At 36.7% G+C, this 22,943-nt stretch overlaps 1 long non-coding RNA gene across 1 annotated transcript; it reads left to right on the top strand.

Moving 5' to 3' along the window:
• The first annotated feature begins 1,429 nt into the window (after positions 1 to 1,429).
• Positions 1,430 to 21,870, top strand: LOC131818978 (uncharacterized). Its single transcript, XR_009348996.1, has 3 exons — positions 1,430 to 1,523; positions 4,203 to 4,281; positions 21,753 to 21,870. It is a non-coding gene; the product is annotated as an uncharacterized LOC131818978 (long non-coding RNA).
• Positions 21,871 to 22,943: the final 1,073 nt, after the last annotated feature.

Genomic DNA, 22,943 nt, shown 5'->3' with positions numbered 1-22,943 from the left:
TGGTGGGGGAAAAATTTTCTACTGTTTGTACTTGGAGTATTTTAACTTTAGAATCATGAACACTATCTATTGAAATATAAAGTATATAACAAGCATTGGCATGTTCTTTCTTTATGATTTCAAGGATTTCCTTTTCACTTTTCCTAATACAGTTTTTGTGATTTTCTTTTATCTTTTTCTCCTTGATTGCTGAAAATTATTTTATTAGCTTTTTCACAACTAGCTTTTATATTTTCTTTAGAAAAGAAAATATTCTTTTAGATATTCTTTTTGTTTCTTTGCCATTTCTTCAGTTTTGGAGTATAGCTTTATTATTTCCTTCCTGGAGCTAGTTTGTTGTGTTTTCTCTCTCTTTCTTTCTAATTTAAATACTTATTCAACAAATTTAATTCCCCTTCCTCCCTTTCCCCTACTGGCCATGAATGCAGTTAATGTTTTAACCTTCCATTTAGATGCACTCTGGGTACAACCTATGTGTTTTAATATTTAGTACCTGACTTCTTTGTCCTTTAAACTTTCAAAGCCATTTTTATTATACATTTTAAGAAGTTAACAAATTCTGTTGTTTATGTAAGTTAATCCTTTAAAGGCACTAAACTCTACATATTATGGCCTCTTATTGCTGTGTATCACATTATACACATTATAAAATAGAATGATAGATACCTTGTTCTGATGTGGAAATCAAGGAAATAAAACCAATCTACTCATCTTAATACCTCAGTTAAATGCCCATGGGGCCTTCTCAGCTTAAAAATGATAAAAACCAAAAAATCTTTATGAAACCTATAGCATAATATCATTGTGATTATGTGATAAAATAACCTAGTCCACAATTTTTTTTAGTTCACTCATATTTTTATTTAAACTCTGGCTAGTTAACATACAGTGCAATATTGGTTTCTGGTGTAGAATTTAGTGATTCATCACTAAGGTACAACAACCAGTGCTCAATTTTTTTTTGAGGTCAAAATGTGAAGTCTCAGAGTTTTTTCTTCCTAGATTTTTCTTTTTGCCATCTTTTCCCTTCTTCAGATTCTTCCCGCTTTCTTCTCTTTCTCTATTCATCCCATCAAAGCCAGGAAAAATCTGACCACCAGTCATTGATGCTTATTTGCTGTCTGGGTATATTCATTCTGAGACTAATTTGAATTTCATGGTTGAAATTCAAAATGGTTTGTATTTAAATCCTATTCTTCATTTGTGGGTTTTAAAAGTATCCGTAGGTGAGACTCTGTTAAGGGGAGAGTCTGTGAGACCCTTGAAATCTCATGAAGCAAATAAAACTGAAAGCTCTGAAAAGAAGCTCCAGGCTTCTTTTTCAGTGTAACTTGAAATGGGAGGCCTGACAAATTGATCATTCTCTCTCTCTCTCTCTCTTTTTTTTTTTTATCTCCTCTCACCCCTCAAGCCTGCTCTTTCGAAGAAACTGTTCAAGCTAGAGCCCAGTTCCAGAACGTTGGAGGATGCCAACTACCTACTCCCTTCTGGATTAGTGGGTTCTACCATCTGTCTTACCACAGGTGTGCCTATTTGAATATCATCTCCCTACCATGCCTCTTGCTCCTTTTTTGTCTAATCATCAGTGGGCCTCTTCTTACACTCAGTCTTTGCCAGGCTAGATTTGAAGTTTCTGATAAAAGTGCATTAGAACATTGCTTCATTACAACTTTTGTTGCTCTCTTTTGCTGCTCATACTGATTTGCATTATAGTTATATTTATGCCACTTGTTTCTTCTGCTGGATTTTCTCCTTAAGAAAACTACATTTTTGTATTTGACACAACAATTAGAAACAGATCTTTACCACTTTACAATTACTTAAATGTATGAACAGAAAAAGTACTTGATAAATATCAGAAGCTTTCTATATTCCTAGTGTTTGCTGGTAAATGTTTAACAACAAGCTCTCTGAAAAAAGGATATATATATATATATATATGTTTATTGTAAAGTTATTGACATGAAGGATGTATAGTACATAATTTATAAATAATAATAAAATACTATTCTTTACTGTGTATTTCATATAGCCATATTCTGATTCTCAGAATTCTTTCATTTACTTTTTTTTTTTTTTTAAATTTTTATTTATTTATTTATTTATTTGACAGAGATCGCAAGTAGGCAGAGAGGCAGGCAGAGAGAGAGAGAGAGAGGGAAGCAGGCTCCCTGCTGAGCAGAGAGCCCGATGCGGGACTCGATCCCAGGACCCTGAGATCATGACCTGAGCCGAAGGCAGTGGCCCAACCCACTGAGCCACCCAGGTGCCCCCTTTCATTTACTTTTACCAAACTCTTACAACCATAGCTGCTCTCTGGTTGCCATTAATGAACAGGTGTGGTTACAACATGATGTCAGTTGATACGTTCATATACCTTAACAAGTAAGACAGAAAAAAACCTAAAGACCAATGTCAGAATTCACTTGTTTTTCAATAGTGTGACTTCTTTACTGAATCAGATAGTAATTTACAAATGCTGAAAAAATATTTATCCATTTTTTTTTGTGCTATTCACAACATGGTATGACACGATGCACTTCTAAGTTGAATCTGCATTATTAACATTAACTCCACAATGTTTTAAGATCTATCATTAAAACAACAAATCAAGACCCGATTTATAGTGTTTCTAAAAATAAAAAGAAATAATACTCTTCTTCTATTTAGGTACCCTGTTGGAGATAAATGATACTCATCAGTAGTAGCATAACTTTGACTTTGCTTGTTGAAAGTAGTTATTCTTGGCATCTTTTTTTTATTGTTTAGGTTCATAGTCAGTTTAGCCAACCATTCCTTTTTTGTTTATAGGTTGTTCATGTAAACAAAAGGTGAATCTTTCTAGAGGGAGAGATAATCAGAGATTTGGCCCTGAGTTAGTTACAGAACTTAGGAAATCACTTTTCCCTTTCTGGGCCTCTGACTTCTCAAGCACAGATGAGATTGAATGAGATGAAACTGATGATCGCTAGGGTTTCCTGCAGATTCTGTGATTCTTGATGATGGTAGATTATTGTTTTTACATACTGGCTGCTTCTTCCTATGAAAAGTTGAAAACTCACCATCCTGTGATGTCAAGCTCAACCATGTGACCAGTAGTACCCTTCCTGTGGAAAGATTACATTCAGCTCGGTGATACCAAGCATCACTAGGCAACATGAGTTGGTCAATGGGACAAAAATGGAAGTTATGCATGCCTTTGCTGATCAGAAGCTCTAAGAGCCATCCTAGGTTCTGCTGTCTCCCTTTTCCCTCTTCCACAACAATGACAAAGCTCCACATAAAGACTGCATCTCTCCCTGGATATTGAAGGAGAGAGAATGAGGAGCACACAGTCAACCCCCAAATGACATGTAAAATGTCTTTGTTGTAAGCCCCTGAGAGACTGAGATTTTTGTTCTTATAGCATTAACTATCAAGAGATAGTTTATAAACTCATCAATAATTGAATGTCAGTTCATACTTAAAATAACTTCCAATTAAAATTTAATATAAATGAAAAAAGGTAATAAATATATGCATATATTTATGTCTTAGTACATATATGCATCCTCAGCCATCACCCTTCAATCTCATTTCCCCCAGTCCTTCTCTTCCCTTCAGGATCTCCTATCTTCATTAAAAGATATATATGTATATAGACATATATATACATATATATGTATATATATATATGTATATACATATATACATATATATATATGTGTGTGTGTGTGTGTATACACATATATATATTCTTTTAATTTAATAATTTAAAAATTATGTAATTTAAAAATTACATAAGTAAGGAGTTTACATTGAATTCTAATATAGATACTATATTACTGTATATGTTATTATATATAAATATTCTATATATCTACTCAGAATAGTCCTTGTAATTTCTACCTTGAATCCTTGAATGGTTCTTCCAAGTAAAAATGAATATTTTTTTAAAAACAATTCCTCATCATTAAGGCATTACTCATCTACCCTAAATTACAGTGTTCCTTAGCAATTCATCATTTCCAAATATTAATTCAAGAGCAGGAGTTTCCAAATATTAATTCAAGAGCAGGAGTTCTCCTGAAGTAATGTGATTTCTTGATTCTCTATTTGTTGTAATTTTAAAGTTGATTAAAGAAGCCGAAAACTCTCCAAGCTTACCAATGCTTCATTTGTGGCACAAAAATGTTGACTCATTTTCCTCTTTACTTCCATAGCAAAGGGAACCTGAAAGCAAAGTCTTATGTCTACGGCAATGACTTATCTGCATGAACTTGTATCTTCAATACCACCAAGGTAATGTTTTCCAGCAGTTTCACTACCTTGTGTACCTTTCCTTTGTGTGCTCATTAACTCTATTTTGGGAACCAATAATGTCTTTTTTTTAAAAAAAATTATTTATTTGACAAGAGAGAGAGGGAGCACAGGCAGACAGAGAGGCAGTTAGAGGGGGAGGGGAAGCAGGCTCCCCACCAAGCAGAGAGCCCCATGCGGGGCTTGATCCCAGCACTCTGAGATCATGACCTGAGCCGAAGGCAGCTGCCCAACCGAGCCACCTAGGCGCCCCCCAATAATGTCTTTAATACGCTTCCGTATGGCAGCTACATGAAACTGAGAGACTTGCAATATTTTACATTCGTGTTTAACTTATGACATTCTCTCAGAACTAGTGATTTTCTGCTTCTGTGTTCAAGGCAAGATATTCCTTAATGACGATCATATACAACTGACTTGGTTTTTATGGTTTTATTGAGATCAATTCACATGCTATATGAATATGCCATTTCAACTACGCTTTTCAATGGCCTTTAGTATATTCACAGTTATGGATCCATTATTGCAGTCAATGTTAGAACATTTTCATTATCTTGAAAAAAAATCTGTATCCCTTTAGCTGTCACCCCTCGATCTCTTCATCTTCCCCAGACCTAGACAGCTATTAATGTGCTCTCTGTTTCTATCAATTTATCAATTCCTGGCAACTCTTATAAAGGTAATCTGCAATATGTGGTCCTTTGTGACAATTTTGGTGTCGTATCTAAGCAATCATTGCCTAATACATGATCACGAAGATTTATGCCTAAGTTTTCTCCTAAAAGTTTAACAATTTTTACTCTTCCATCAAGGTCTTTGAACATTTTGAGTCAATTTTTGTGTACAGTGTGAGGTAAGGGTTCTATCTTAATATTTTGCATGTGGCTATTTAGCAGACCCCACTGAGTGGTCACAGGACTCTTGTCTAAAATGTGTTAACCATATGTGGGTTTATTTCTGAATTCTCAATTCTATTATGTTAATATGTTATGTTAATTTATATGTCTATCTTTATGCCAGTACCACATTATCCTGATTACTGTAGTTTTGCAGTAAGTTTTGAATGATCATCTAGCTTCCAAATTTTTGGAAGTGTTGACATTTACACATAATTTGATTATCTTTTGTACTTAAAGGGTTGTTTATGCTTATGATTTGGGCATTTATGGTTAGAGTCAATAAATCATAATGGTTATGAGCATAGGTATATAGAGTCAGAGGAACCTGGATTTGAACTGACTGTAGTATATCCTAGATGTGTGAACTTGCATAAACCTCTCTTCAATTTTTCACATGAAAATGAGAACAGTAATACATTCATGGACTTCTGTGAAGATTAAATGAATTAATATATGGAAAGTACTCAGTAAAGATAGTTTTTATTTTCTTGGACAGATGTTAATTTGCATTACATGTTCATCATGCATGTACAGCAGCAATATATTGGCTTATCTTTTGATTAAGAAATGGCAATAAACTCCCAGGTTTGGGGAACTCATTTTTAATAAATATGAGAAAAAAAATGAAGCTAGAATAGGAGAAAAATAAAGTAAAATGGCCTGTGGAGAAGTGTGGGGAGGAGGAGGCAAATTGAATCCATGCATTCCTTCTCCAGGAATTTAAGGAAACTCTTTCTCCAATAATTTTTTTAAAATAGTTTAAATAGTTGGTCTGCCTGCAAGGGCTTGCAGCCTCTTTTGCAGACATCAAGGAATGTACTTTCAAACAATCTCTTGGAATCCCTTTTCAGAACTTATTATTGAATATGGGCCTTTACGAAAGAGAGCAGGGCAGGATTTTACTCAACCTACCTCAGTTCCTACATTATAATTCCCATTGTATTTTTAAACACAAGTTTTTAAAGACCCATATATTCGTAGAAAACAATAGCAGGAGTTTAAAGCACAAAGGCTAAGCATTTGCTGGCATGTAGCAACTAATCTACTAAATTCAAGCATTAGCGTCATCACTGTATTGAAAAGGTCCTGGGCTCTGTTGTACTTGTGAGGACATTTGTTAACAATTTTCTTTTACAAGTTACAAGACACTTCAATAGCCTCATCCACAAGTAGCTCAAGTGAAAAGAAAGCATGTTGGGGGTTGTGAACGGTCAATGATGCAACACGAGGTGGCACTCTTGTCCCATCGAGTTCTGTAAAGCAGTGCATTAGACAAAGGACACACAACTTCCAAAGACGCGGTTGGCCTGAGTGCGTTTGGAAGTCTGCCTGATTGAACAGTCAACCAACATAAAGCCATAGGTGGGCTTGAGAAAGTAGACTAATAAAGTAGCGCAGAGGGTCACTTAGTATGGTGGCAGGTTAAGTAATATGAGACCTAGTGTCTGGACAGTGCTTTATAATATACTTATTAGTTACCTTTATTACGCATTTTCATCCTTTTAACAATCATCTTTTCACTGCTGCTCTATATGCATACTTAAAACAAATATTAGATAATGACACTTCTAGGTAGAAGGAATGGTTCCTCATAGTATTTGGGATAAAATTCCACATTGTTTCCAATCTTTACTCTTTCTTCATTACTGAAATGTCTTAAGTTTCTGCTCTCCTGTCTCTGGGATTTTGTTATTATTCTACCCAAACCTGTTTTTGCTTTTTCACCTTCATGGATGATTCCTGCTCCTACCTCAACAAAGGTATCACTTCCTCCTAGGTCACTTCATTGACCACCTCAAGTGAACAGGAATGTGAGGATGAAGTTAACATACCTAACGTACCTAACAGAGTACAGATACCTAATAAATGGTACCTGTTGTGCTGCTACAGGTCCAATAATTTAATTTTATTCACATACCAATAATTTTTATTTATTTATTCATAAGCATGTACTACTTTCTGGATTTATTTTTAGGTCTGTTATGTTTTTATTGTTAGATAATGAGCAAAATTCAATATGCAAGTGTAATATGGCATTTTCTACTTTGTTTTCAGTGTTCTTCCTGATTAGTTCATTCAATACATGCTTTCTCAGTTCCTACGTACAAGGTGTTGTTCTAAACACTGAGATTATAAGATTTAAAAATGGATAGCATAATAGAGAAGCTTATTGCTTAGTGATCTTTAATATTTTATTGTTCTTTAAAATTTCAAAATTAAATTGCATCATTATTATGATGGTATACTTATAATAATGATTTTTTTTCCCTGGATTATAACTTACAGGTTTTTTCCCAGTATTTTCTAATTACAGTTATAGTTTCTAATAGCTCATGTTAATAACACCCAAATGCATTAACCTTTGGTCACAGTGATTCTCTTAACACTTTTCTGCTAATTAATGCTGCCTCAGAATAGACTATTCATAGTCATTATTATATCTTTTGAATAAAAAAACCTCCCCAAACCCATTAGAGGACCCTAATGTCAACCATAAAATCTATCCCCTTTTCAAGATATTGTGCAAGATTATGAGCCAAGACCCTTGAATAGTCAGGATTCTTGCCAGGAAGAATCAGAAGGCGCCTCAAAGTAGGCAGTTGGAGAGGAGGACTGCTGTAAGGGTGTGGGCAGAGTTTAGAAAACATACTCTTCCCTGGTTAGCAACATGGTAGTGGGGACAATACTCCTCTAAGGCCTCAAGAAGTTAAAGAAGGGAGCACACACTGGGACCCAAAAAAGTGAGCTATGGGAGGGGGGTGCTGTCTTACCAGAGCTGAACTTTCTTATTTTATTTATTTATTTTTAGAGCTGAACTTCCAATGGGGAGATGCAGCTAGTCTATGGTGACCAGTGGGGAGGGAGCCTGGGAAATTTATAACTTCTACCTAGAAGTGTCATTATCTAATATTTGTTTTAAGTATGCATATAGAGCAGCAGTGAAAAGATGATTGTTAAAAGGATGAAAATGCGTAATAAAGCGTAGTTGAAATGGCATATTCATATAGCATGTGAATTGATCTCAATAAAACCATAAAAACCAAGTAGAAGGAATGGTTCCTCTTAGTTCTTAATTATGCTTTACTAGTTGCTTGAAATGGAGATCAGCAATTTATACAATACAAATCTCTGGCACTATTTTTGTGATCTTTCACTTGGAATACCACTGTGATCTTATTTTATTTGACTAATTTTACTGGGGAAATTTTTAGTGTTTTTAGAATTGCTTAATTAGGAGCTGGGCTAAAGACATTCTACGTAGGTGGAACCTACTTATGCAAGTAATCAGGGAACTAGGGTAAAAGGGAGTACTCTATCTTCACTGGACATGTTTGTGCATGCAGCTAAATTTTAATACTCTCATAAACCACTCACTGTGAATAAATTTTGGGGAACATTTCTGAATCTGTCTTTGGATAAAATACAAAGTCTGGATTACTATGTCAAATGGTATGAACATTCTTATGGTTCTTGAGACATATTGCCACACTGCCTTCAGAAACGTTGTACATTATTGTACACAAATGTCACATGCTTTCACTATTACTGTGAATAACACATTTTTGATACTTTCCAATTTTTGTTTGCTCCTTCCTGTTAGGCTGACTGTTCACGTCAGTTTCACTATAGCCATTTTCACGGACAACAACAGTTGATTCCAGTTTCCACTTTTTCTTTTTCCCCCGTTTTTAAAAAAATTAAATTCAATTAATTAACATACCATGTATTATTGGTTTCAGAGGTACAGGTCTGTGATTCATCAGTCTTATATGATGTCCAGTGCTCATTCCGTCACGTGCCCTCCGTAACGCCCATCACCCAGTTCCCTCATCCTTCCACCCACCCCTCCAGCAACCCTCCGTTTGTTTCCTATGATTAAGAGTCTCTTATGGTTTGTCTCTTTCTCTGGTTTTGTCTTATTTTATGTCTATGCCCATACCACCCTGAAAGTGCCAGATCATATCTGATCTCAGAAGCTAAGCAGAGTCGGGCCTGCTTTGTACTTGGATGGGAGACCATCTTTGCTTATTTCCAGGACCAGCCTTACTGCGCTGCTGCAGAAGTGGGAGCAGCCACGGTGGTGCCCTCTCCTTAGACGTGTGGGTCCCAGATTCATTATACTATTCTTCTACTTTGTATATGTTTGAAGTTTCCTATCCCATGTTTGGATGATCTCACATTTTCCCTTTATTTCTAGTCCATTTTCCCCTGGTGTTGGAATTTTGATGATTTATAAGAGTTAACTCACCTGTGCATCGTGCCTGGAGGCAGAAGCCCCTATGATTATTATCATCATTTCATTTCTGTTTGCTCTGCGTGTGTATTTTCCTCTCTTTTTTCTTGACTGGTTGTGTCAGAGGTTGGAAAATCTTATTTATATTTTCAAAGAACCATGTTTTGTGTGTTTATTGAATTTCTGTTTCATTTTGTTTTCTATTCCACCAGTTTCTTCTTCATCCGTGTTGTCCCTTTCTTCTATGTGTTCTATGTATTCTTTTATGTCCTCTTCCTGCCTTTTAAACTCCTTCTGCAGCCCCTTCTGACAGACAGGAATTCGCTTGCAAAGGGGAAATGAAATTTCAGAGTCATGGTCCCAGCTTTACAAAACGGGGAACAGAAGAATGGGTTTGGATCGGAGAGAAATCCCATAAGAGCCAACGAATATGATCCAAATGATGTATTTTTGGAATTTCACTTTTCTTTTCCAGGGGAGGAAAATACAGAATCCACCCCGCCCCCCACCACAACCCCCTTTATTCTCTTCCCATCCTCTGTCCCCACCTCCCTCCTGTCTTCCCGTTTCTTCCTTTGTTCTAGTTCTAGACACAGGGGAAATAATAGTGACATAGAGAAGGCCCGGAAAGGTTATGCCATCCAAATCTTTCCCTGCATACCTGGCATTCTTGTAACACTAGGTTTGGGTGAAATTTAATTAAGTGCTCCTGCACTAACAGCACGGTGAGCGCTATGAACCAGGTGCTTAAGTCAGATCTGGGTCTGAATCCTGACCCGCTGACTAACTAGGGCCATGGCCTTGGGTAAGTTACCTCCGTTCTCCCAGCCGTATGTCCTTATTTGCTGTGAGGGCTTGAATGAAATAATATCTGTAAAACGTCAGTGCTTGGGCCATGGTGACTGCTCAGTAAATGCTAGTTTTTTTATTGTAATTTTACATTTTCAACCACTATGGAATATTTTTCCTCTCATATAAAATACTGTACAAATGACTATCATCTACTCATGCCCTGAAGTCCAAAGGTAGAGGAACTTAATGTTTAAAAGCTATCACGGCCATGGAGTGAACTTTATGTGAAAAAGCAAATATTTGGATAAACACCAAGAATGCCAGAGGTGGTTTAAATATTCGCTGGCTGACAACATAATTCGAATTGCTCAATGGTGTACAATAGCAGTGCAAAACACTCTTTTTAGAGATGTGATATCTTTACTTTTAGGTTCTTTCTAAAGTGCCTAATGATTAGGGAAATAAGATATTTTTATATTTTAAGTGTATGGGTTTTGCTTGCCTTGAGAGTTTTTTGATTCCTAGAAACCCAAGAGAAAGATTTTTTTTAGTGCAGTGGTATTTCTTTTTCTTTTATGTGAGTTATGTTACTTGTAAATTTCTTGCCTTTTAATTTATGTACCATTTAAAATGTATTAGACATTCAAATAATAGTCCTTAAGAAGTGGCAGCAATTCTCCTGGACCCTAAGCTTTTGTTGGAACTGGGTAGCTTTCTTTGTACAAGCCTACATGCTACACTACAAAGACGTGTATAATTAGTTCAATTTTCTTCCACAAACGTGATCTGAGCACTTGAAACAGGCCAAAGAGCCTTGCGGACAGGCTAGCACCCATGTGTGTGCACTGATGGACAAAGACAGCAGAGCATACCAGTCTAAGCCACATCAGGGAAATCAGTCTACTGAAGGGGAGACATTCTGAGCAAACACAATTTATAAATAACTAATATACACATTTTTGGTTAATTAAAGCTAATGTTTTTGAAAAATTCCATGTTTTTCTTTCGAGTACTCTGTGGTATTTTCCAACTTTCTCCTTCTTATGCCTTCATCACTAAACTTGCTGTTTTTTCTCTCACAACTTTGATTTACATTAAGCTTGTAGAATTCAGTTAGGCCTGTTGAGGATGGCTGCTAATCAGACACTTTCCCCAATTATCTTTTCAGCTGCCTTTGGATTGTGATTCCCAACCAATAATGTCAAAATAACGATAATGTTCTCTAACTTTGTTTGCCTGCTAGCACTCTAATGTGGGAGAGGCTGATAAGCTTTAGGCTTTACAGATGAGGACTGAGGCCCAAATGGGTTAGAAAACTCATCAAACTGCAGAGCAAATTGGAGCAGATCAGAGATCGGGACTCAGGATCCCTAACTCCCTGTTCTGTCTCCTTTGTATACTCAACAGAATTTTCTCACCACATGAATAGTTGTACAGAGCCTTTCCACATACCCTCGAGTGCAAATAAGAGATTTAAGTATTCTAAAGTGTTTGGTCTTCGTGTCAAAATATATTTGCATCATTTATCTTTTGAAATTTTTCATGGAGTGTGTTTAATAGAAATAAGATTGCCTTAACTTTGTTGTAAAAAGCCACCTGGAGCTCTCAGTATACATTGCATAACTGGGTAAACATTAGAAATAATTTGTAATTTAGCGAGACATTAGATGAAGTGAAAAACAGAGACTGGGGAATTACATCAAGAAAGTCCTTAGAATCTATAGTTCTTTTCTTTTTAAGAAATAATATTTCTCTATGGAAGTACTATAGCTACATTATAGAATCTATGGAAACTTCAATGGGAGAAAAATTCTGACTCAATTCAAGAAATGTTATCATATCACTATTTTGTCTTCTAGTTTATACACACATTTCTTCTATATATCTATTTTTAAAAAAATACACTTATACTCACAGGACACACAAAATTTCCATTCTGAATTTCCTTTACTTAATATCATAACATAATGAGCATTATACTTTCAAATGAGAAAATTCAAAAGGGAAAATTGCATTTTCAGAAAATTCTTGTTTAACTGTGAGTCAATTGCAAATTGGTCACTGAGAGGATGACAAAGCTTTAAATGTGAAAGATTTGTAAGTAAGTGACACTTGTTAGGCCCAAGTGAGAAAATTATTACAAAACAGCATTTACTAGTAAAAATGAAATAAAAAGTATTTTTTTCAGTGTAAAGTACTTAACAATGAAAACCATGGGTCTTTTGGTGACTCTCCAATTTACCAGGAAAGTTTTCTCTCTTGCATTTTCATGCTCAAAATTTTCATCTTAGCCTAAGGCACCTATTATTTTTTTGAGGACTTTTAGTAGTATTTGGACTTATAGAAAGGATGTAAAGGAAAAGAAAATTAATATTATATCTGGAATTTGTTTTAAATAACCCAGAAGAAAAACATAAATTACAGATGAAACATCAGCACAAAAAGTTGATAATTTCTGAACCTGGATGATGCGTTTATTTTAATACTGCTATAGTGATATACATGTATGGCAATTATTCCAAGTCATGCGAAATGGCTTACCAAGCAACTACACTAGACCCTAAATTACCTTCTAGGATCCCCTTTCATACAGAAGATAAATAATCTATGGGAGGGACCCTGCCAGTAGTTCACCAATACCTCTTTCCCTTAATAATAGACTCCCAAGTACAGCAGGGTAGGCCTAGGTAACAACTACATTTCCAGCCAATCTTGGGACTGGGTTTGTCTATGTAACTACACTCTGGCCAATGGGATGTACGTAAGATATGACCTATGCTTTTTCTAGGTATGCCCTTTAAAAGAAAAGGGACTACTTCCCTTTAGCTTTTTTCCCCCTCTTCCTATAGCTGGAGGATGGAGAGAGTAGAACAATTATCTTGAGTTCATGGCAAGGAGGGCTACCCTGTCACTCCCAGACTGCTTATATCTTACAGATTGATCTGTAAGCTTTCTTACAGATAGATAAAGTTAATATGTTATTTAAGCCACTGTATTTTGAGGTCCTTTTGTTTTAGAAGATTAGTACTCCAAATAATATTATACATATCCATTTAAAAAAAAGAAAAAAAGAAGCATATTCTAACACTATTCTATATCTTGAGTTTTTTTATTATTAAGAAACCTTAAAAATATTTTCATATTTCTTTTTTATTATCATATCCAGTGTCTTTGGAAATTCTACACATCCCATTTATTCATCTGATAAGTGTTTATTTGGAGCCCATTGTGTGTTGCTTCCTTAAGTACTTGCTGTGAGTGCATACGAGAGCCATCCAGGCATTCATGTCCCCAGAAACAATCTTCATTCAATGAGGGACAGAGATGACAATTCTGAAGTGTTTTTCATTCAGTCTCTCAAGGACTTTCCAGTGAGACAGGCTCTGAACCTACCCATCCACATCCTTCATTATCTTTCCTTTCTTTCTGGTCTTACTTTCTAGTTTTCTCACTCCGGCTTCAGAGATCACCTTCCAAATAAACATTTTATACCCAGTCCTGGTCCCTGAATCTGTTTGGGGGTAAATCAAAGTCAGACAGTTGTCCTGGAGAGTTTATTTCTCAGGAGGAGACTTTTGTATTGTGAGGGAGCAAACCTTGTTAAGTATCTGAAGGAAGAGGAATGAGAAGATCTAAAGGGCCAGAGGTAGATAGAGACCTGCTTGGAAATTTTGAAAAATAGCAAGGAGACAGTCTGGCTGGAGTGAGGCATTTGAGGGGAGAGTGGTAGGTGATGTTTTTGGAGGGTTAGGCTGGCGCTAATCTTTGTGGACTGGGATAAGGGTTTAGGATTTTGTTATACATGTAATGGGAAGTCTTTGGATAGTGATGTAATATGGGTAATGATGTAATATGATTTAAGTTTCCAGAAGATTATTCTGGATATTCTTGTTATATGTAACCTTGAGCACACACTTATCTATATTCCCCATCAAAATAATAAAAAAATAACAAAAACATAAACTTACAAGGACAAAGAGAACTGGAAAGTAAGTAACATCTCTGAAGAAATATGTAACAAAATTCTGAGATCTGGAAAGTGAACAGAAAAGGTGTAACATTTAACTAGAGAAAGCAGAAACCTAAGAGACACAGGGAGAAAAGCCATTATAGGTCGAATTGTGCTTTGCAGAAGACCTACTGAAGTGCAAACCTCTATCACCTCGGACTGTGATCTTATTTGGAAATAGGGTCTTTGCAGATTTAACCAAATTAAGGCATATGAGGTCATTAGTATAGACCCTAATCCAACATGACTCGTGTCTTTAGAAAAAGGGGAAATTTGGACACAGAGGCAGGCACATACAAAGGAAAAGAGTTGGGAGAACATACAGGGAGCGCGCCGTGTGAAGAAATGGAATGATACATCTGCAAGCCAAAAATGCCTGAGGCTACCAGAAGCTAGGAGAGAACAGTTCTTTCCCTACCGTCTTTGTAGAGAAGCTGGCCCTACTGATGTATTGATTTTAGACTTCTGGCTTTATTCTTGAGACAATACATTCCAGTAGTTTCAAGCCACCTAGTTTTTGATACTTTTTATGGCAGCCCCAGTGAACCAATGTGAAGGTCAATGAAAAAACCAAGTTAAGGGGCACCTGGGTGGCTCAGTGGGTTAAAGCCTTTGCTTTCGGCTCAGGTCATGCCTGGGACTCGAGCCCCGCATCAGGCTCTCTGCTCAGCAGGGAGCCTGCTTCCCGCCCCCTCTCTGCCTGCCTCTCTGCCTACTTGTGATCTCTGTCTGTCAAATACATTTTTTAAAAAAATTCAAAAAATCAAGTTAACACATGCATGGCACAGAATTTAGGCTTTATTATAAATCAGAGAAACTGCTAACTTCAAAGGTGGGTGTGAAAGGTGGTAGCTCTAACTGCAAGATTAAATGAAATTGAAAGGACACTTACCTCTTCAGGTCTCTCTTCTTCTCTATGTATTCAGATGACCACCTTTCCCTTCAGATAGCAGGAGACTGAAGACTTTGTAGAATTGTTGAACCAGAAAATCTCTGGACTCAGGAAAAAGCAAGGATGAGACACCGTACTGAAAGTAGGGAAAACAAATGAAAGTCAGTACTCTAATTAGTGAGATCCCACTGCCCCCCGCTTTGTCCAATGATCTCCAGAGCACTGGCTGCCAAACTTCTATACCTAAATGGGAAACTAAGATATTCCTCTTTGAGGAAATCAGTAGACCTAAGAGTAAAGACCAGCAAAATATCTGGACCTATGATCACACTGCAGCAAAAGCCATAGTCAATAAGTCCCACAAATCCTATAAAAAATTCCAAGTAATATCTTCTGTCTTATTTTAAAACACGTATGAAAAATCAAAGAATCACTATGCATTGGAGAGGAATCTCTTACATGGGGGATGAGAAAAACAAACGTAATTCAGAGGATGTAGAAAATACTAATAGCAGAAGAAAAACAAACTGTAGTTAAACTTACAGAGATAAGAGAGGATATCACATGAGATAAATGAAGGAACAGACTCTTAATTGTAGAGAATAAACTGATGGCTGGGGTGGGGTGGTGTGGGGGATGGGCTAAACAGAGGATGAGGATTAAGGGTTGCACTTGTCATGATGAGCACCAAGTGATGTGTGGAAGTGCGGAATCACCATATTATACACCAGAAACTAATGTAACACTGTATGTTAACTACACTGGGATTAAAATAAAAACTTAAAAAGCCAAAAAAAAAAAAAAAGAGAGAGAGAGAGAGAGACAGAGGATATCCCAAAATCTATGAAATAAGAACAGGTAGCCACAGAAACATGAATGTGAGAACTAAAAATAAATTAAAAACATGATAGAAGAGAAAAAAAAACTCAACCGAATTTGGATTGGAAAACAAAGTTGAGGAAGTTGCTAAAAATTAAAACAAAAACTACAAAGACATGAAAAATGGGAGAAAAGTAAGAAGAAAGCCAGAAGATTTGTACAAGAAGTTTAATATTCACATTATAAAAATTGCAGAAAGAGAAAAAGGAAAAGAGGAAGTTGTCAATGAAGCAATTTAAGGAAGTTTCTTAGACCTGGAGGACATTTATTGCTATTCTGATCACAATTGTGACCCAACATAATGGTTGAAAAAGACCCATATCAAGATACTTTATGAAATTCTAGAACATTGGTGACAAAGTTTCAAGAGCTCCCAGTAGGGATAGATAAATAATTTGTGCAGCCTTGTGAAAAACCAGAATATGGGGCTCCTTGTTCCAAAGTTATTAAGAATTTCAAGACTATGATGGCAGGCCACTAAACCAAGTGTGAATCCCTTCTGGAGAACTACCTCATCTTTCCAACTCAGGAACTACCAGCCCACATGCCACTGTCCTTAACCTTTATTTTCTCTTTTCAGTGACTGAACTATTCTGGCTCCAGTCTAAAGCCAATTCTTCAACTTGCATGTTGGATCCCATGTCAACTGGCCTATTCAAGAATTTCTTCTTTATTTAGCTCCTTTCTCTGACATCAACAGATTTGCTTTTCCTTTGGATTATTTCCATCAAAATATAAATGTCACCACCATCTTTGAAAGTGACCTTGGCTGTTGGCCCAAGACCTCTTCCAGCTACAGCCTCATTTATCCTTTCCCCTTTATAACAACAACCACACACAAAAAAATTGTTTTTACTTACTATTCTTCTCCTACTTCCTCAGCCCTACTCCCACTTCTCTCTTCTATGTTTCAGTCAGGCTGATAGCCACATGACTCCACTGAAACCATCATTGTCAATGTCAACAATGACACTCATCTTATCAAAACCAATGGCCGAATCTGAGACCTCATTTTCCTCAAACTCTGGAGAGAGTATGACATGGTTGATCATTTCTTTATCCTTAAGCTTTTGTTGGATATCACACTTTTCTAATTTTCACCCTACTTCACTGGCCATTTCTTTTTTATTTGGACTGCTCCCTTATATCTGGGCTTGACATAGTCCTATAAATCCAGAGCTCAGTTCTTGGTCTTCTTCTCTGCTACCTGTCAGGAAAGAGGCAAATTAATTGCCTCCCAGTTTTTCCCTGGAAGAGGTTTGACCCATACTTTCCTAGCTGCTGCATGAGAGTTTGACCTCTAATCAGCCTGTATCTCGTTGCTTGATGAGATCGTCCTACTATCCTGAAAGAGCAGGTGGGCACTTCTCCCACCTTCTCCCTTGGCTCACTCCAGCGATTAAACCAACTCACCAACTTCTTCCTGGAAGGAGTCTGTCCACATAACTAACTACTGCCCCAACTCTACGGCTGCCATCAGAGGAAAGGGTTGCAGAACAATTTAGCTCTGGTAGCCAATGCAGCTTCACACTCACAAATCCCACAGGACCGCAAGAATCAAATAAGCAGTTTCTCAGTAGGCATGCAAGAATTTTCTGTGAGAGTATGTTCATGAAAGGGAAGAATTGGTATTGTTAAAAATGTCCATATTACCTACAGTAATTTACAGATTCAGTGCAATTCCTAACCAAATTTCAATGGCACTTTTCACGGAAATAGAAAAAACAATCCTAAAACTTGTATGTAACCACAAAAGATCCCGAATAACTAAAGCAATCTGGAATAAGAACAAACCTAGAGGCACCACACTTCCTGATTTTAACTATATTACAAAGCTGTAGTTATCAAAAAAGTATGATATTGGCATTAAAAATAGACACAGGGATCAATGGAACAGAATAGACAGCCCAGAAATAAACCCACGCATGTATGGTTAATATTAATTTACAGTTAAAGAGCTAAGGATATACGATGGGGGAAAGGACAGCTTCTTCAATAAATGATGCTGGAAAAATTGGATAGCCACTTCTAGGAAACAGGTTAGAACCCTGTCTTACACCATACACAAAATTTAACTCAGAATGGATTAAAGACTTGAATATAAGACCCCAAACTTAGAATTCTCAGAAGAAAACACAGGGGATAAGCCTCTTGATATTGGTTTTGGCAATGAGGTTTTGGATTTGACAACAAAAGCAAAAACAAACAAATAGAATAAATCAAACTAAAAAGCCTCTGTATAGTAAAGGAAAGGCAACCTGTGGAATGAGACGAAATTCTTGCAAAACACACATCCTATAAGAGGTTAATATCCAAAATACAGAAGGAACCCATTGAACTAAATAGCAAAGACCAAATCAAAACAAACCAAAAGCAAACAAAAACGACCCAAATAACTCAGTTTAAAATGGGCAAAGGACCTGGATATACATTTTTCCAAGAAGACATACAGATGACCAAAGATGCACAAAAAATGTGCTCAAAATCATTGATCAAGAGGGAAAAGCAAATAAAAACCATAGGGAGAAATCACTTCACATGTGTTAGGGCAGCTATTATAGAAAACGATGAGATAAGTACTGGCAAGGATGTGGCAATAAGGGAACCACTGTACACTGTTGGTGGAAAGGTAAACTGGTGCAGCCACTAAAGTGTATATGTTTTTCAAGAAATTAAAGAAAGAAAAACTGCATGATCCAGCAGTCCAAGTTCTGGGTATATACCCAAAGGAAATGAAATCATTATCTTATATCAACAATAAACAAACTATGAAAAAAGCCCAAATGTCCATTGACTGATAAGTACATAAAGAAGATGTGGTATAGATACACAATGGAATATTACTCAGCCATTGAAAAGAATGAAATCTTGCCATTTGAAATGACATGGATGGAGCTAGAGGGAATTATGCTCAGCAAAATAAGTCAGAGAAAGTCAAATACCATACAATCTGATTCATATGTGGAACTTAAGAAACAAAACAGATGAACATATGGGAATTTTAAAAAGAGAGAGAGAGAAAGGGAAGCAAACCATGAAAGACTCTCTTTTTTTGTAGTTTATTTATTTATTTATTTTAATTTTTTTTTCAAATTTTCAGCATAACAGTATTCATTGTTTTTGTACCACTCCCAGTGCTCCATGCAATCTGTGCCCTCTCTAATACCCACCACCTGGTTCCCCCAACCTCCCACCCCCCACCACTTCAAACCCCTCAGATTGTTTTTTCAGAGTCCATAGTCTCTCATGGTTCACCTCCCCTTCCAATTTCCCCCAACTCCCTTCTCCTAACTCCCCATGTCCTCCATGCTACTTGTTATGCTCCACAAATAAGTGAAACCATATGATAATTGACTCTCTCTGCTTGACTTATTTCACTCAGCAGAATCTCTTCCAGTCCCGTCCATGTTGCTACAAAAGTTGGGTATTCGTCCTTTCTGACGGAGGCATAATACTCCATAGTGTATATGAACCACATTTTCCTTATCCATTTGTCCGCTGAAGGACATCTTGGTTCTTTCCACAGTTTGGCGGCCGTGGCCATTGCTGCTATAAACATTGGGGTACAGATGGCCCTTCTTTTTTTTTTTTTTTTTTTTTTTTAAAGATTTTATTTATTTATTTGACAGAGAGAAATCACAAGTAGATGGAGAGGCAGGCAGAGAGAGAGAGAGGGAAGCAGGCTCCCTGCTGAGCAGAGAGCCCGATGTGGGACTCGATCCCAGGACCCTGAGATCATGACCTGAGCCGAAGGCAGCGGCTTAATCCACTGAGCCACCCAGGCGCCCCCAGATGGCCCTTCTTTTCACTACTTCTGTATCTTTGGGGTAAATACCCAGTAGTGCAATTGCAGGGTCATAGGGAAGCTCTATTTTTAATTTCTTGAGGAATCTCCACACTGTTCTCCAAAGTGGCTGCTTGACTTAATAATAGAGAATAAACTGAGGGTTGCTGGAAGGGAGGTGAGTGGCGATGGGCTAAATGCGTGATCTGTGTTAAAGAGGGCACTTGTGATAAGCACTGGGTGTTGTATGTTGTATGATGAATCACGGAATTCTACTCCTGAAACTAATATTACACTATATGTTAACTAATTAGAATTTAAATAAAAATTTGAAACAACAAAGGCACATTAAACAATAGATATCTTTTTTTTTTAAGATTTTATTTATTTATTTGACAGAGAGAGATCATAAGTAGACGGAGAGAGAGGCAGGCAGAGAGAGAGAGGGGGAAGCAGGCTCCCTGCTGAGCAGAGAGCCCGATGTGGGACTCGATCCCAGGACCCTGAGATCATGACCTGAGCCGAAGGCAGCGGCTTAACCCACTGAGCCACCCAGGCGCCCAAACAATAGGTATCTTGAAGAGCTGTCTATATTTCAATATTCACTGCATCATTATTTACAATAGCAAAGACATAGATAAGTATCCACTGGTGGATGAATGGATGAAGAAAATGTGATATATATAGATGCAAACAGAAATATAATAATAATAAAATATATGCATACTCTTATTCAGCCTTAAAAAGGAAGAAATTCCTGCCATTTTCTGTAAAATGGATAAACCTGGAGGGCATTATGTTAAGTGAAATAAGACAGGCAGAGAAAGACAAACACTGCCTGGTATCACTTATAAGTGAAATCTTAAAAACAAAAAAACAAAGAAACAAACAAAAATAGCCCCCAAAGTGGAATTCATAGAAACAGTGAAATAGTGGTTGCTAGTGCCAGATGGGGGTGTGTGTGGGGAAAATGAGGAAAGATTGGTAAAGGAGTACAAACTTGGAGTTTTAAGGTGAATCAATCTGGAGGATCTACCGTATAGCATGATGACTATAATACTGACGACAGTTGATAATATTATATTGTATAATTTGAATTGGCTAAGAGAATAAATCTTGGGCATTCTCACCAATACAAGAAAAAAAAAATAACTATATGAGGTGATGGACGTATTAACTTTTTGCAGGAATCTTTTGCAATGTATACACATATCAAATCATCACATTATACCTTTAACGTATATCATCATTTTGTTAATTATAACTTGATAAAATTGGAGAAAAAGAAAAGTAGTTGCAAATGCCAATAATTGAAAATAAAACAAAATGGGGGTGCCTGGGTGGCTTGGTCACTTAAGCCACTTGATTTAGGCTCAGATCATGAAGGTTTAAGATTTGATCTCTCCCTCTCCCTCTGCCCAACCCCCCATCTCTCTCTTTTTCTGTAAAAGAAAATAAATAAATAAATAAAACAAAAAGCAAAAGGAAAAATAAAATAGTTTTCAGTTTCAAAGTAAATATCTTCCATAGGAAAAGCAATAATTTTATTTCATAGCTTTATCACCAATAATATTTAATAATTGTTTACATTATTTATAATAAATGCTATATAAGAATCAACCAAGTTTACAGTGACTGATAAAACTATGATACCCTCAAAATGCTACCTGCTAATCATTCATGGTCTTTGCACATGTGTTTATTATGATTTGAGACAACTATGCAACAGGCCAATATACCTAAAGATTGATTGACATTTACTTGAGCATGGCATGTGCATCTCTAAGTATTAATTTTTGTCTACTTTCCTCTCAGATAATGTGAACCAAGGCTCACAAAATTTTTTTGCTCATAACTAAGGATATTTTCCCTTCTGCCAGTACACTATTATTGGGGGGGAGGGGAGTGAGGTGCAGAATATAGAAAAATCTGGGTAATTAAAGAGTAAATTTCCTTATCTTTAGGAGAAGAAATGCAGCTGGAGAAGAGGAAAGAGAAGGAATCATACACACTACTCACTCCCATCAACCAGCCAAAGCGAGATCCTTGACTACACATTCCAGCATCAGGAAGCTGCACAGAGGTTGGGTGAGCTTTATCTTGTTCTTATTAAAATCACTAGATCTGTTCTCCACATTTGTCCAGTTTGGAATGACATCCTCTGTACTTTAAGGTTCCATTCAGCCTCCAATCAGATAATCTTCTGCCTGAAAGTGACCCAGGTCACTTACAGTCCACACAGCCTCAAAAAGGGTGAAGATTTTAGCCATCTTTGGGAGTGATGAGGGCTTGAAGCCATATCTTCTTGGCCCAGGAGGGACTAGGTAGAGTCAGTTTGAAATTGCCTGCTTAGCTGGGAGAACAGAAGAGAGAATAAATCCTTTACATAGAGTTTTATATACAACTATATGTTCAATTCTGAATTTTAGAAAAATACTATTACAAAGTTGCAACCTTCCTAAGCATTGATGCTTTCAAGAAGTTCAAATAGATGCAAAGCGAAGATTTTTCTTCGACTTGTATAAAAATGAGCTTCCTTGCCATGAAAGTTAATTGATCATTGTCTCCAAAGTCTCCAATATATGGACATAAAACATGTTTACATAGATATGCTTATATATGAATTTCTATATATGTAAAACTGTATATAGTTTAAAAGAAGTGAGCCAAGTCAAGTATTTGCAAAATGAAACACCCCAGTGTTCCGTAGAACAGAGTTTGAAAAATTACAGTTCTGGGTAGTGGTTCTACAGGGTTGAATCAGAGGTGGTATCTGCCTGAGAAAATGACACAGTCCTAGAGAGCCGCTCAATACAGTGCCCGTCCGTATAGCATGATGGCTAGTTCCCAACTAGAGTGAAAAGGTGCAGTTTCTGTTTTGTTTTTCCTCTCTCTTAAAACATCATTTTTACCATCCTACAGTGCTTATAAAATTAAAAAAAAATATGTGCCGTGACTGAGATTTAATGTTGGGTTTGAAAACTTCAAAGACAGAAGTAATTTCTGAAAATTCTTCCTGAAATTTCTCATACTCCCCAGTGACTATAACCAGGGTTATAAAAGGGCAATGTGTGGACCAAGCCCACCAGCAGCTTTTGTCAAAAGTAGGAGACCAGAATTTTTTTTCTGTTAATCATATGAGGAGATATCCAAAA

This window comes from Mustela lutreola, chromosome 1, assembly GCF_030435805.1.
Source record: "Mustela lutreola isolate mMusLut2 chromosome 1, mMusLut2.pri, whole genome shotgun sequence".
NCBI classification, from domain to species: domain Eukaryota; kingdom Metazoa; phylum Chordata; class Mammalia; order Carnivora; family Mustelidae; genus Mustela; species Mustela lutreola.
Note: the sequence above shows the minus strand (reverse complement) of the source record. Positions and strands in the feature narration are given on the sequence as shown.